At 40.4% G+C, this 16,432-nt stretch overlaps 1 protein-coding gene across 1 annotated transcript in view; it reads right to left on the bottom strand.

Annotated features, from left to right (window-relative positions):
• The window catches only part of PALS2 (protein associated with LIN7 2, MAGUK p55 family member), a 47,996-nt gene that overhangs the window by 30,761 nt on the left and 803 nt on the right, over positions 1-16,432 (bottom strand). The window lies entirely within an intron of this gene.

The following is a 16,432-nucleotide window of genomic DNA, read 5'->3' as shown; positions in this document are numbered from 1 at the left end:
CTAATGAGGTTAGATGATAAAGTTGTGAGCACCCCTGGTCTGCAGCCCTATAAAGGAGGGGTGTCCTAGAGATTAAGCTGTTGCTTTGCCCAAAGAAGCTAAGTGGGAGTAACCCTGACCATACTTTGGAAGAGAAACCAACACAGCTTATAAACCATTGTGAGAGGATGGAGCCAGGAGGAGTCGCTGTTGATCACCAGGCCCATTAGAGGGTGAAGGAATCACAGCAATAAGCTAAGGTGGAGTGTGGAAATTAGCTGCCAAGAATGAACACCTGCCTGATTTGTGGTTGCTCCTGCTAGAAGCTCAGATAGCATGTGTCAGCAAAAAGAATGACCACCACACCATGAGGGAAGACATCTGGAAATGAGGAGTTCAATGAGTTTCTCATAGAACATTAATTGTAAAAACTCCATTTGCTAAAAAAAACTGGAGTCTGGCGATAGCCTGCCTATGTGAACTGCCTTGGGTCTGTAAGAATCAGTCACTGTGAGAGTCAGTGAGAAAGGCGGTATATAAATCCTGTATTACAATAACAACAACAACAAGAAAAAGCTTATAAAGGGATGGAAACCAATGGAAGAGAAGTACATAAGGCACCAGAGAGGGCCATTTCTGAAAATGATGGAAATGGTGCATTTATTATGCAAGCAGTTTCGTTCCATTAAAGATCAATGTAGATCAAGTAACACAGAGATAAGATCTAAACTTTACAAAGTATTTGGTTACAACAGAAAAGGGAAAAGAAATTAAATACAGACAAGACAGAAGTGCTATTGATAAGGAGATTTGTTGACTTGGTAATAGAATATCAGCATGTGCTGGACAGAGCTGCACTCCAAAATGCCATGTGGTAGCTGTGACCAGAAGGTCTTCACCTAGCTCCGGTTAGTGCAGTGACTGGCCAGGGGGGCAAATGCTCCAAGTGCTGCATCCATACAGCACTCTAGACCACATGGGAAGCCTTCTGATGCTTCCAATATGATCTTAAGTATACTTCTGATTTCCCACAAGTACGGTTTAAGACCGCTGGGAAGCCTCTGAATGCTTTCCCAGTCAGTCCCAACATCATGTGAGGCTCCATAGCAGTGAGTAAGCAGGGGGGCAGCATTGCGAACCTTTGCACCGGGGCATGTAGCAGGGCTGGTCCATTACTGGGTTAGTGTGCCAACTATGCCCCTTACTAGATTAGAGAAACTGTAACAACTACTTATGTATCCGTTATATCAAGATTAGATTATAAAATGCATTCTACGTGGGGTTGTTCTTGAAAATCACTTGGGAACTGAAAATAATGCTACAGCTAGAGTGTTGACCAGCACCAAATGTTGAGATCCTATAAGGCTGCTGTTGTGTCAGCTGCTGGTCCAATTCCAGATATAAATTTAAAGTCCTGGTCATAACCCTTAAAGCCCTAAATGCCTTGGGGCCACAGTACCTTAAGGACTGTCTCTCCCCAAATAAATCTGCTTATTTCCCAAAGATCATCTGCTGAGGTTCTCTCATGTTGTTCCACTGCCTGTGGAAGTCTAAGAGGATATGACACATATGAGGTCATTTTTCAGGTGGCACCCTTCCTGTGGAATGCCTACCCCCCCCCCCCAAAATTGTCCCTTTCTCATGTTCCACTAGCACTTAAACATTAATCACATTCTAGGCAGGTGGTTTAATTTTGGAGTTGCTCTTATGTTCAATAGTGTTGGACATTATTTGTCAGTTAATCTATGCTGGAATTGTATGTATAATTTAAAAATCAAATCTGTGCCCATCTATACAAGTTGTCCTAGTCTAATTCACAATCCATGTTTGGTTAATAATTGTCCCTGAAAGTTTTAGGTCTATGAGGAATAAAAATTACACATGTCTCAATCCTAAGCAGACAAAACACTCATTTACAAAAGAATAATATGAGGAACCAATGAAAGAACTCCAGGAAAGAAAAATTCAGAATGATGTCCATGTGCCAGAGAATTAAGCGAAGGTATTACAAGTTAAATGCAGCCACAAACTGACAGATTCCCTCAGGGCTAACCTCAACATGATATGATCTACTGCAATGGCAACTTCCAACATTTTTTTTTCCAAGAAGCAACCATTCTACCAAGCTGAATATCTGATTTAAATTAGCCACACCATCCCAAAATTATTATTAGATGCAAGGGGAAAACTGATGTGCACAATATTTAGCAGCTTGGGGAATATGATTTGGATCAAGGCTGCCGGTGAAAAGGATTAGATTTCTCCTTCCCCCAAAGCCTTGGTTCTAATTACTACCTTCTACCCCTTTCTAAAGGGGAAAAAATTGGGAGTTCCTATCATGGAACTGGCACATCACATGTAGTTTGACCCTCAATAACTGAGGAACAACCTCTAGCAATTTATTTTAGGTATATTCACTTTACGTGGAGAGGTCATTTGTGCACTCAGCAAAGGCATTGTCCAAAATGTCTATTTGATTGTAATGCACCCTTCCAATCTTCTGAACTTTGCACATGAAATAATGGTTCTTATGCTGTTTCTATTAAGTTCATATGGCACACTGTTTCTTGCGGGGCTTGAGTACTCAAAAATAAGTTAAGAGTCAGAGTTTGAGCTTTATCCAGAAGAGCATAACTCCTTTTGTTAGGCGAGACCAGATTTAGTAACCAGAATCAAACTGGCAGTGGATTATTTTATTATTTTTCAAATGTTTCCACTCATCCAGAATAATCAAGATACTACTTTGTTGTATGTGTGCATATATACGCACATGTACAATATACATATATTGACAGACTGCACTTACGTATTTAAGGAGGCATGTCCCATTTCAGTATTCCTGCCAAAAACCTTTGAATACCACAATGTTTTTCTTTAGTAATTTCTAGCCAGGCTTATTGTACTGGCTTAACTATGCAACTACAAGATGATAAAAATTTACAACTAGAACTAGGGTTTAAAGTATCTGAGCAGGCACACCTTGGGGATTTTTGAATGGACAATTTCTAATTTACTAGTAGTTTTATCACCCAAACAACAGTATCTTTCTTATGTTGTGTGTGTTTGTTCAGGTAACATATCTAAGTTCTGAAAGAGAAGGTTCAAGCAACTTATAGGCACATCACTATCACCTCTGAGATGAGCAGTCTACCTAGTTATTAACCTTCAGTTATGGACAAATACATTGTCACCACCAAGTGGTGAAACTTCAGAACTCTTATTAGTAGCCATTTGTCTTAGATACAGCAGAGCGACAAGTGAGAAAGCACTGCTCCCTCCAGCCAGCTGGTTCCTCCCCAAAGTGAACTGTCCACTCAGTGGCAATTTCAGTCATTATACAACCTTGAAGGTGGCACCTTAACTGACTTGTTTCCCTCATCTTTCCCCATTTCCCTTGGTACTACATCCATTAGATTATAATCCTGTAGGCAGGGTCTGTAGGCCTAGAAAATTTCAAGTAATGAACAATCAATCTCTTCATCCTTTCAGGTAAACAACAGATTTTTTTTTAAAAAAGGTCAGAACTCAGAGCTGCAAGTAAACATACTTTCTGGCTTCTTATGGAACATATTAAATTGGAGAATGAAGCTCTTGCTGTGTTTCCTTTCAAGAAACTGCCAGCTAAGGAAATTAACATAGTGAAGAAAGTTTAAGCACTTATAAAGAGAAAGAAAAACCTCTCAACAATATGTTTATAAATACAGATTTAAATAAATTATCTTCTCAATTTAGTATCATAAGAGGAGTGGTTTGTCATACGATTCCAGTATTACATGCGCATAATCATTTTTGTGTCATTTCTTGTATTAATCCACAACGGAGTAATGAAAGTTGCTGATAAAAGGAGAAAGATGTTCTAAAGTTTTATCTGCAAATCATATTGGTTAATATTTTTAGCAAAAAGCTCCAAAAAACTGTAACATGTGAAGTTCTAAGAAGGCATATAAACTAACATTCTTAGAACAGCAGTTCTCAGACTGGGTTGTAAGCCTATTTCTGGTGGGTTGTGGTCAGCCGTCAGCAGACTGCATGCAACGCCTACTGGGACACAACCCAGCAGGCACAGCATGATGCAGTGGGAATAGACACTGATAGTGGCAGAGGAAGCTGCTTCCACCCCCTCCCAGCGATATAGGACCTGTTAGATGGGTCGCAGCTGACAGCGTTCTCATCTGGACAGGTGGCAGGAAGGAGTGGAACACTGCAGTGAAGAGCATGACATAGGTGGAGCCCTTGGGAGCTGCAGAAGTGGATAGTCAGTAGGGCTAAACAGAATGGGATGATAGATACAATAGACTGTCCTTTGAAAAACTGGGACCTGATGCTAAAAAGCTTGAGAACCGATGCTTTAGAAGACAATAGATAAATACTATGCTTGAATTCAGCTGGGCTTCATGTTATGCACAGCGGGGTTGTAGAATTCTGGCCTGTTTACCTTCAGATTGCAGGTGGGAAGTCATTTTTTCAAATACTTCCCCATGAAAAATGTCCATATAGGAGCCAATAGCTCAGATCTCTTCCTGATTTAAGCTTTCCTTCAAATGTTCATATTTAGTAAACTAAGCAAGGGGTTTTTCATAGGAGAATATTCTAAAATATGACCCCCACATTTATAATCCAAGGTGGGGCAGTCCAGAATTCTCATTCTGTGAAGTGTATAGACTGAGCCTTAGTTTGAAAAAGATTGCATACTTAAGTTTGCCTATGCTGATAAACCAACCCTTACGTTAAAGCTTGAAAAGGTGGGTTGAAATGCAGATGTGAGAATTTAAGAATTTCCAGTATGCGTCAGACCTTTGTATATGCAACTTATATCAAACTATCAGGCATTGGAAGGGGTGGGGAGAGTCAGATGTAGCTAGGATATTCAGCTTAAATCCAGTTTAATTTAGCCAAGTTCACTGAGCTGAACAAATCAGCCTCACAAAAGGTGGAAAACTGGTGTGTGCTCCTGAGAAGAAAGGCAAAATATAGATATCTGAAAGAAAAATTCCAGTAACAGCGAGCCAATGCCACACTGTAACATCAAACATGAACAGACATTTCTGCTAAATCCCAGCCTATACATGATGATATTGCATCAGGTGACAAGTGATGACAGAGCAACCATCGACAGATAATTAGCAGCATCCGGTTTTGTGTTCATTAACAATCTTAAATACTGTCATTTATTTTCCAATTATACCTCCTTAGTAAGTTCAAAGCCATTTATGACTGATGTTTAGACCTGAAAGTTTCATTGAAACAGCAAGACATTTTCCATAAATGCATTCAGAGTTCAAACTATTAAGACAAAGTCAAATGATATGTCTGAACATTTGGTTGCTTTCCTGTTTCCTTTCTATTTCTGTTCCAGGGCTTTCTGCCTTCACATCAGAAATTACTCCACTTATTTGAAAAGCAGTTGATTTAAGTATTCTAGGAATTGCTATCTTGTTCACTTGTACTTATGGCACCCTGTGATCTAGACCAGGGGTACCTCAAACTATGAAAATACAGTACGTATGTAGCACTGTTGTGCCTCAAGAGGATTTTGCCTCTTGTATTCCTAGCTGCAGAGCACTACAGAACAGCACAAGTCTGGGTTACAGGCCCTCCTGACTAGGCATGCTATAAAAGCCTGCTGCCTGAATTAACTGTGTTGAAGGTTAGCAATCCATGATCCAAACTACATGGATTAACTGGGAGAACCATTCATCCATGTTTGGAAGATCATGCTTTCAGGTAGATTTTACATCCAATTACCTTCTGATTATATTTCATGAACCTCAGATAGGAGGAAAGTGTGTTGTTGGCAGAAAAAAAAAGTGAATAAAATAATGCAAGATTTGGACACATAGGAACAGGAGGAAGAAATTTTACATTAATTTAATCTGCAAAATATTTGGCTACAAATTACTAAAGACATACCTTCAATTACTTTAATAAACAAGTATCAAAGTAAGAAACAGCTGAATTGGGATCAATCATCATAACAAAATTTACTGTTTCTAGTTTTAATAAGGACCAAATATTTCTATCACATTACAGAGATAATTGACCTAGGACTGCTTGGAGGATGTCACCTATTACCCACTATTGTTAATCACCATACTCATCCTGTACTCTTTAAAGTTTATCACAAGACTATGCCTTGTGTCAGATAGCATTTCCTGCAATCCAACACCAGCTTTTTAGTACACATACATGCACACAGACCTGCCTACTTACAATGATACTTTATATCAGAGGAAGTGAAGTATACCATAAAAGTTTTTACTATAGTACATTTGCTAGTGGTTTCTGCTAGAGATTAATACAGTCACCCTTCTGAAACTGAATAAAATGTTTGTAAATCAGAGAGGCAACAGAGAACATGACAATTCAGACTGCCTAAGTAATGACAACTCAGGCCATGATAGGGATAAACGTAAACTTAAGGCAGCGATATCACAAGAGCTGCCAAGGATTTGGCAAGATGGTCAAGTCTAACAACAAACCTAATTGTGTTTATCTAGGAATATTTCAATTGTACTTGATTCTAAGCAAGCATACTTAGGATTGTAATTTAAGTCTCCTAGCAACAATAACAATATTATTTAGCTCAACATGTTCGTGGGCAGGCTATCAGTCATTTTATTTCAAAAGGGAATGGTATAGTCAGCAAGCGAATTGGCTAAAAGGAAACTAAATATATACAATTGATAGTCAAGTCACTGCTAGCAGTATGGGCTCTACTGAAATATACTATGAAAAGCTGAAATAGAACATATGGACACAATCATATGCACCCAGTTTTTTGAGATGGTTCACTGCTCAAAAGGGCTTACAAAATTCTTATTCTATTTGCTATGTAAGGCACTTTCTGAATGTTTTTTATTGAAGAACCAGTATGTAAATATTATTAACAATAACAATATCTAACAATAGGAAGATGACCAAAGGATCCTACAATCAGCATATTGGGTACGGGGGTCTTCTTTATAAGTTGAAGTTTGAAGGCCTAGATTTATAGCAAAACTTGTAAAAGGGGAGTTTTCCTCTATAAGAAATAATGGAAATAAAGGTAAACGAAGACCATACACACATCCTTGTCTTTCATTTTGCTTCAACAGGGGAATTTTCTCCCATAAAAAATAATGGAATAAGGTCAGGATAGGGCCTGCAGCGAGTGGTATGTAGACCTGAACACATATAAACCAGTTCGCCTCTGCCCCCACAAGGTCAACTATCTGCGACATGAGTTGAGAACTTTGTGTCTGGCAGCAGGAAGTACCTTGCACTCATCTATCACCACCATAGGGCCCAGACTTGGTCCATCCTCTTTTTGAAAGGGAGCATAAAAGAGAAAGATCGGGAGGACTTGCGCCTCTCTTCTCAAATCTGGATGCCCAGCATTCCTTCCAGTGCCACAAAAGAAAGCAGCGGTAGCCCTGAATGCTGAGGGGGAGAGGTAAATGGGGGAGATTACCTCTCTCAGTATCCAGTGCTGCCACTTCCTAAGATGGCCACAGAGAAAAACTGAGAAGAGGTGAGAGGTGGTAGCAGCAGCAATAGCCATAGACTCCAAGAAAAGGATGAGGAGGGACTGCCTCTACATCCAGTGCCACCACCACTTCCTCTAATGGCCTGTGGAAGTAACCCTGAGAGCTCAGCATTCCCTCTACAGCCATGAGTAACCATGAGAGCGCTCAGCATTCCCTCTACAGTCATTAGATGAAGCAGTAGCAGTGGTACTTGATACCCAGGGAGAAGGGTAATGTTATAAACATCCTCTATGCCCCCAACACATGTGCAGCCTAACCCAACCCCATCTTGGTTTCTGGCTGGCATTTCTGAAAGCCAAGCAGAAATTTGCTCTGCTCATGTAAGGCAAGGTTCAGCATCACATGCTGAACTCTCAGAAGAGATCATGTTAATCAAGAGACATTTTGAGGAAGGAAAGCTGTGGTGTTGAAGGACATCTGTATATCTCTCCCCAGGGTCTTGCAAATTTGGATGTTCCATCTTTATAGATCTTTGCTGCAAACACAAGTCTTGCTGCATAATAAGATTCAAAACTGCCCAGTGGCTAGAACAAGGGACAATCTTTTCAGATTTTTTCAGATTGAACAATGCCAAGAAGTCTCTCCCATCAAATACATCTCCCATTTCACAACCATCTTTTGCGTGCTCCTGGAAGGGTAAGAAACTTATGCTGCATGCCTAAAGAGAAGCTCAAAACTCTTTTATTTACCCAGAAAAGCTTTTGTTTCCTTTGTACAAGGTCCTATAAATGGACCTCCTTCGGAAGCAGAATTCTGTCACTTCTCCATCCCTTGGAGGTGTCCACACAGAGTATTTGTCACTTCTAAAACTTCTGAAAGTGATCAGGCTGCACTTTGAGGCTTCTTTCTCCATAGAAACCTCCTCCATTTTGGGGTCATCTCTTTGCCCAGTAAAGGTGTCCATGTTGATAGTTTTTCTCCATTTTGCCATTTGCCAAGGTGCCCACCCTGCTGTATGTTTTGAGGATCTCTTCCCCCTAGACACCACCCCTCTATTTAAGGGTGCTTTCTTCTCTGCTGAAAGCCTCCACATTTTTGCTTTACAATGCTGACCAGCAGTTAGGAAGCCTCTATTTTTCTCCCCCTGAACAATGCAGCACTGCCCTTGCTGCTTAGGCAGATTTCGTACTCAAAACCTCACCAGCAGAAGAGTGTCTCTCCCCACTCCCAAGTATTTCTTTCACTTGCAATAATTTAAAGCTCTGTGACTGAACGCCTAATGAGAGAGTGCCTTTTTCTTGTTTGCCTACATTCTTTAATAAACTATCTTCTTTGGAAAGTCCCGTAGTCACAGGTAACCTAATTTATTACTAATAGTATTTATCAGAGGTGTTTTGAGGTTGTTTGCATTGCTCACCCATGTCAATAATCCCAAAACAGTGTCAGACAATGCTAAAACTGTCCTCTCACTCTAGAAGTATTGCTAATTCCACCAATTTGGTTCAATTTGAGCTACTGTGTGTAACATATAGGAGCACATGTGTGCATGTAAATAAGCAGTGTTGGCAATAGTAAGCCCCCCACCACTCCCTGCTTCACTTTTCTCTCTTGGTATCCAAAGTTGCCACTGCCATTAGTTTCCCTCTGTCTGCATACAACAATTGTTCCCAAACTTTTTAAGTACCAGGACTCACTTCTTAAAATGACACAATCAGGACCCACAAAGCATTATGACACTAAAAAAAATAGTTTCACCTTACCAGCTGCTCAAGCATCTGTTTTTATCCCTTTCACCTTGGTGGGGGGGCAGCCTTTTGGAGCATTTGTTGAGCTCCATGTTCATCGGATTGGAACCATTCTGGTGAACTTTCATTCCCCATCATCTGGCCTGTGATTTGAGCAAAGGCACATTTGCCTATTCATGAGTAAACATGCACATGTGGTTCATTTTTACTTTTCATAGGACTCATTTTCCCAGTCAGTTAAGTGGTTTTCTTCTCAAGTGTTTTTTGGGACCTGTATTCATTGGGTCAGGACCATTCTGGTGGTGCTCCTCTTGGCCCACCCTTAGAAGTGGACTGAGGCATATTAGCCTATTCACAAGTAAATGCCCATATGCAGATCAATTTCACTTTCCATAGGGCTCAATACATTTTCCTTGCAAACTACCAGCTTATCAGTTTCAGAACCCACCAACAATCCCACTGGTGGGTCCTGACTCACAGTTTGGGAAACACTGCATTAGAAGAAGCAGTGGTGGCAGCTGCACTGGATGCTGGGAAAGGGGGGGATAAGTCCTCTCCATCACCCTCTCAGTTTCAGAGCTGCTGTAGCTTCCTCCTCTGCAATAATGGCCCATGAAGGAAATGCTGTGAGCCCAGAAGGTATACAGGCAGGACTACAGCAGTAAAGAATGTAAAAGCAAGGAATGTTTACATCTAGTTCCTCAAAAAGTTGAGAACTTAAATGTAGCAAAACATAGAAATAGGAAGACCTATAATGGGCCTCCCCCCCCATCACTAAAAACCTGAGAGAGGTAGTCTGATCAGAAGCACTAAGGCTAGAGTTTCTACACACGTACAAACTTGCCATATATAGAACAGTTGCTTCAAGGTGAAGTTATTTTTCACCAATTTATTAGAGTTCCTTGAGAGTTTCAACAAGTATATAGATGGGGTGACCCAAGAGATCCAGTGTACTCGATTTTCAGAATATAGTCAAACAAATTCCTTAACAAAAGCTTTGATCAGGTGGCAGACAAATTTCCTCAGAAACATTTTCATCGTTTTCCCTAAATACACTGCTTTTTCTTATTCCTATGCAACACCTTTTGAACGCTTTCCGCAGGGTTACTTTGCCTGCAATATTTACATGCCTATTTCTTACTTTTACTGGACTGCGCTTTTCATTTGGGGAATAAGCTCTTTTTAAATATCTATTGGACTTTAAATACTGCTGGGTGTACTAAGTAGTTGAGACGACAGAACACAGACAGTTAGGTCCAAGTCTGCACAAATACTGGAACAAATACTGTAATTTCCTAACCCTGCTCTTAGAAGCTCATACTGTAAATATTATTTCTGAAGGGGAGCGATCCTCCAGAGTAGGACTCAACATAGTGAAAAGGAAAAGTTGGTAAGCCCCTGCTCTACAAAGAAATGCTTTCTTCTCTTATATAGAGTTGTCTGTCTTTATGTTTGCCATTGAACATTCATTCCAAGCCTCCAAAGTAAGCAAATATGTGCTAAATGGGGAAAAATGTTTTTTCAACCAATGTAAAACACAGCAAAACTCATCATACCCACTTCTCTAATAGCTGCTTCAGTGTCAACACTCTCTCTAATTAGTTCCAGGTAGTCAAAAATTTTAAGTAAAAGTAACCTAACATTTTATTATTCTGAAGACAGATGTTAGCAAAGCTTTGTACTAAAAGGTTGGTCTGTGGCACTAGTCACTAAATAAAGTTGGTCTTCGGAACCAACTATATTGCCAGCCATTATAGAGTCTTGCCCAGATGAATACTCTTGCTTGTTATCATTTCATGCATCTATTCTTGGAAATGGTCTCCTGCGGAACAACTAGGAATTATTCAACATTCATTGTTTACTTTCATATTTCTATTATACTGACTTGGTTACAGCTAACAGATACAATTTTATATAAAGTTTATTACCTGTTGTCTTATGGTCAAATTACTCGTGAACTTAAATGTGACAGTACAGCATGCAGTTTCTCTCACATACACAATACTGCTGAGAAATAACACCAGAAACATGGTAAAACCACACCTGGAATATGAGCCTTCCGTATTTTGTCCCAGCTAGAGTTCCAATCACATACTCCTCATGTAACTTTAAGCCATTTCTGCCCAATGTTGCATATAAGCAACATAGAACAAATGTGTGCACCAGTTGGCTGGGCAAAAATAGGTTAAAGTAGGAAAACCTACTTTCAGAGGAAGTTTTTTACTATTTTCCTTCATAATATGAGAAGGTCACCTGATTGTAATCAGAATTGCAATGGGGCAGAGTGCTAAAAGTCTTTTACCCTTGCTGCAATTTCACTTTGTTTCAGAAGCCCTTTCCAGTAGTACTGTAAAAATAAAAGAAAAGAAGGAAGTTTGGCCTGGAGTTTTCCAACACATGTAAGTGCACATCTAGTTTGGCCCTTGCTTTCAGCTAGCCAATATAGGCTGATTGAATATTCTTAACAATCTCTAATGTCCAGCATGTAGATAGCCCTAGTACAGTATCCTAATATAGCCCAGCATAGTCTAGAGTTACATTACAATCCACAAATGGATTCTGAACTGCAATAATTATGAGTTTTACTGCCTCTCCTATTATAAACATTGCATTGCACTTTGTTTTTTCATAAGCAGTCATGCAGTCCATATTTCTCTGACTACTTCTTAGTGATGTAAAAACTGAGTTTTAGTCTTGGTTGATTCTAAATAAAACAATTGTTCCATGAAATGACTCTGTAATTTCTAATTAAGCTACTGAAATAAAAGAGAACATGATGTAGCAAAAAAAATGCAGCATCAGGAAGTGGAACACCCAAGATCCACATCAAACAAGCTATAATTCTGAGACTGCTTAAGATATTCACTGGTCTCAAGTGAATGAAAAACAGAGTGGCAGAAGGTAGTATGACTTGGAACTAGACTTACTGATAAAGGAGAGTACTTAGTTCCCAATCACAAGTAAACTAAGCCATTCCCAGGTTTCTGTTTAGCCATCTGCCTAGGACTCCAGGACTGCAACACCTCACCAAGAACATAAGAAATACCTTGCCAAAACAAATGAAAGGTCCATCTATTCAAGTACTTTTCCCCCCCAACAGATAGCCAGCTGCCCCAGTCAAATTAACGAACAAGATAGTTTGGAAACAACCATCCTCTTTATCGTATTGATTGACCAGTTATTCATGAACCTTTCATCTCACTTGATGGTGCTCCACTTAGAGAGAATGTAAAGCTAATGTTTAAGAAATGTAAAGATGTACTCGATAACACACGTTTCAAATTCAACTGATACTGAATGTAATTTTCAAGTAAATATTATGAGAAAAGACACAATGTTTGATAAGTTTCTTGTGGCTTTTAAAAATGTATTTATTGACACCAACATCCTAACCTAACAAAATTTTCTTCAAGATCCATGCAGACTTTTCTCTTCCATAGTATTTATAGATTTTTTGGCCTGTCTGTACAAAACTTATAAGACCTGTATTATCCAGATTAGCCTCTTTAAAAGAGTGTTGCATAGCCTAAAACCATACCCCCTGGATTCCCAACAAGTGCATCACTATGCCAAGGCAGCGGTTCCCAAAATGTGTGTCATGACATCCTTGGGCATTACGAGGCACTTACCAGGGCTTTGAGAGCCTCCAAAGAGCAATAGGAGGCTCAGTGCGGCAGAGCAGTAGTGCGTGAAAACAGTGCACTACGAAAAACCTGCCGGCTCTGACCCTCTTAACGCTCTTTGGGGGCTTGGAACAACCGCCAAACCCAGAAGTGAATGGCCAGTGTCATCCTCACTTGACTTATTTCATGTCGCCACCAAGGGATTCAAGGGCACTGCAGCCCCAGAAACATTGGGAATCAGTACCCTAGGATGTTGCAATGAACACACATGGATGTCGTGGGCTGCTCATCACCTGACAGTGAGACAACAGCACAATGCCAAAGACTGTGGAGCAGAGGCTCAGCTTGGTGGGCGGGCTCCATGCGCAAGGTTTTCACTGCTGGACGGGCCCACCCTCCAACCCTGGGCCTCTTACCTCCATTTTCAGAGTCACCCTGTGGTCTCCAACCTGGAAGTAACTGGGGATGACATCACACCACATGTCATTGCCATTTACTTCCGGGTTCCTAGCGCTGTGTCTCCAGCAGGAAGGGGGTCACAACGGAGGTAAGTTTGGGAAGCGCTGCCACACCCTGTAAACTGGCACACTTGATAGTTAAGACTGGTGAAGAAGTTATATGGCATTAACACTGCAAATCATATACAATATGTGGTTATTTATGGGACATAAAAAGGTTAGTTTTTACTAGCATCTACGTCCTTTAAACAGCATGGACCTATAGTCCCTAAGCTGAAGACATTAGCACTAACAAAGGGCAACAATTCTGAGACAGCAGCATTTCAGTTCCCACTACAACCCATTACTGCCGCATGCTATTTACCAATATTCCATTTGTGAGTTTACAACCATGTTTAGAAGAGTTTTCAGAAGACACTCATACTTGAATACAGTATTTTATATTCATCTGTTTTCTCACAACACAAATACATTTAGCACCTTTTCAAAGGAGATTAAAACAGACAAAAATGGCAAGCAAGACTCACGAAGTCCCAGGTCTAGTTTACTTATTCACCATATGATTCAAATTCCATATTCTCATCCCCTGCAACCAACTCTTCCATACATCAATCAACCTCATTTGACCTTTTTTAGCTATCACCTGCATACTAAATACAGTATGTATTCTTATGATTTAATCACACCCAAATGTACCTGAACATAGATTGAACTCTATCACTAAAAATACACTTTCCAAATACAACTTCCTTTTGAATGCAATTGTCCAAATGTTAGATTTCTACTTACAACATTTCATTGAAAACAATTGTTTCCCAAATGTTCCTTACAAAGTGTTATTTGCAAGCAGCTTTTCAATGAACTGACAACTAAAGTAACAATTACATTAAAAAATAGCTAACAAGCAGTTTGGCTTCCAGCACACTTGCTCAGGCATGTATTCATCAGATTTTAGATTAACACACATAACACACATAAGACATCACTTTTCTTCCATACACTGATTCTCTTTAATAAAAGGGAATACAAAATTAAATACATGAGACTATTACTATTTGTAAGGACGGCTACTGTATTTAGGAGAAACTACTGTACAAATTTTGCATGAATTATGCAGCTACTTCACAAGGATATTTGGCATGCAGAATTTGTCCAAGTCACAACATACAGAGGCCATAGTCACTCCTTCAGAATTCTGCCAATCTCCATATTAAATTATTGCTAGTATAAACAGCCACAGCAATGATTCCCAAACACATTTCCAGATAAAACAATCAATATTCACTGATACAGGCATTCAGTAAAAATACTGCAATATTAAAACAGTAGCAAAAAGCACAGCTATTGAAAGGAACATCTGACAAAATAAACTGAAGTACATATACAAACATGATGCCCATTATCATTCAGGGCACAATGCCCTGCTGCTATAAACATCCTGCATAAATTGATAATTTCAGGTAGTTTATGAACTGTAACCAAATTTCAAGGAGAAAAAATACACAGATGGTGCAGAAATGAACATTTCAAAATTGTGTTTCAGTTCATACACCAAACTATAGATCATCAGAATTGATGAATTGGCAGTCAGTAGCTCCCAATTGTGATAACACTGGATTCTATGTACAAGGTACTTTTGTAATTTCAAGCAGAAAACTGACAAACATCAGCTAATCCTTTCATACCACTCCTGTGCGTACACGCACACACCACACACAACAGAAACCATCAGTCATAAGAGCAACATTATGAAGTCATCCATCCAACTAGTTTGAATAGATACTAGTAGTTCAAATGCAACATACCAAATTTGCTCAAAGCCTCCTCTAGTCCAAAGTCTGTTTACATTTCCCTGCTTCCCCCCAGGTTCCCAAGGCCTCTCCTCTTTCCAGAGTAGAGCAAAATGAAGTTTAATGGATGGATTGTAATCCTGGGCTGGATGCAGAAGAACTGGTAAGAAGCTCTGCAGCAGCAGCAGCCAGCCAGATCCCTGAACTGAGCTCAGGAAGACAGAAGGGGGAGGGGTTTTGCTGAAGTAGAAACTATATAACCAGATGACTTACCTCTAGGTCTACCAAGACCCAAAGTGATTATTTTGTGCTGCTGTGCTGTCAGAGCAATAATTTAAGAGATGCTTACCCCTCCTGCTGTTAGCAACAGCCACAACCAATTGGCTGAAAGCCAAAGAGAAGTCCACTTCATTCAGAGCAGACTCCAGCTAACAAATGGCATCCATGCAGCTTTTCATTCACATTTTCGGTTCACTTAAAAGTATTTCAGTTCGTTGCCATGGAAAGGGCGGGAGGCAAAAAAAGAGTTTCTAGGAGTTTAAACAAAAATCTATTTTAAAAAAGGTATGCTCCATACAGTTTCATAACCATGAATGTGAGCGCACTGAAAAAGCATGATGTCAAAGCACAGACTGCTTCCTTTTTTCCTCTCCTATGCAGCAACACTGTGCTATGGAGGGAAGCTAGAATGTTCGCCCCATGTATTTGGCAATTGCAACATTTACAACCTACCTTTTTCTTTCCTCCTCTCTCTCTTGCCACCCCCCTTGGCCAATGCATGCTCCTTTCCTGCTGCCCGCCTTACTAGCTCCAAATCTAGGGAGGTGACAGCACCACTGTGGCAATTACAAGCCACCCACCTCTTCAAACAGCCTCACCACCTTTTTCCCACCCAGTTCAATGCGGATGGCAGCCCCAGCAAGAAAAGGAGAGAAAGAGACATGCCTTTCAGAAGAGGGGAAGGCGAATGATCTGGAGAGGGAGACAGCCTTAATCTCCAAGGGAAAGGAAAGGGAAAAGGAGGGAAAGGGGGGGGGAGAGATTTGTCCCTGCACAGCCCCTAGGATTTGCAGGGGAGGCGGGTTGCGGGTGGGCGTGGGGGGGAGGATAATCCCGCAGAGGGCAGGAAGATAATCCAGAGCAGGAGGGGGAAGATTATCTCCCCTCCCCTTTTTCATGGGGAGATAATCCAGGGACAGCCAGGAGAGGCTGGCAGGAGGAGTTGAGGAGGAGTAGGAGAAGACTGCAATCCTATCGACACTTGCCTAGGAATAAGCCTCATTGACTATAATGGGACTGACTTCTGAGTAGATATGCGTAGGATTCAGCTCCTTAGGCTGCCATCCTATTCACACTTAGGGAGTAAGCTCC

Source organism: Tiliqua scincoides, chromosome 5 (genome assembly GCF_035046505.1).
Source record: "Tiliqua scincoides isolate rTilSci1 chromosome 5, rTilSci1.hap2, whole genome shotgun sequence".
NCBI classification, from domain to species: domain Eukaryota; kingdom Metazoa; phylum Chordata; class Lepidosauria; order Squamata; family Scincidae; genus Tiliqua; species Tiliqua scincoides.
The sequence above is the reverse complement of the archived record's forward strand: the minus strand, read 5'-3'. Positions and strand labels throughout refer to the sequence as shown.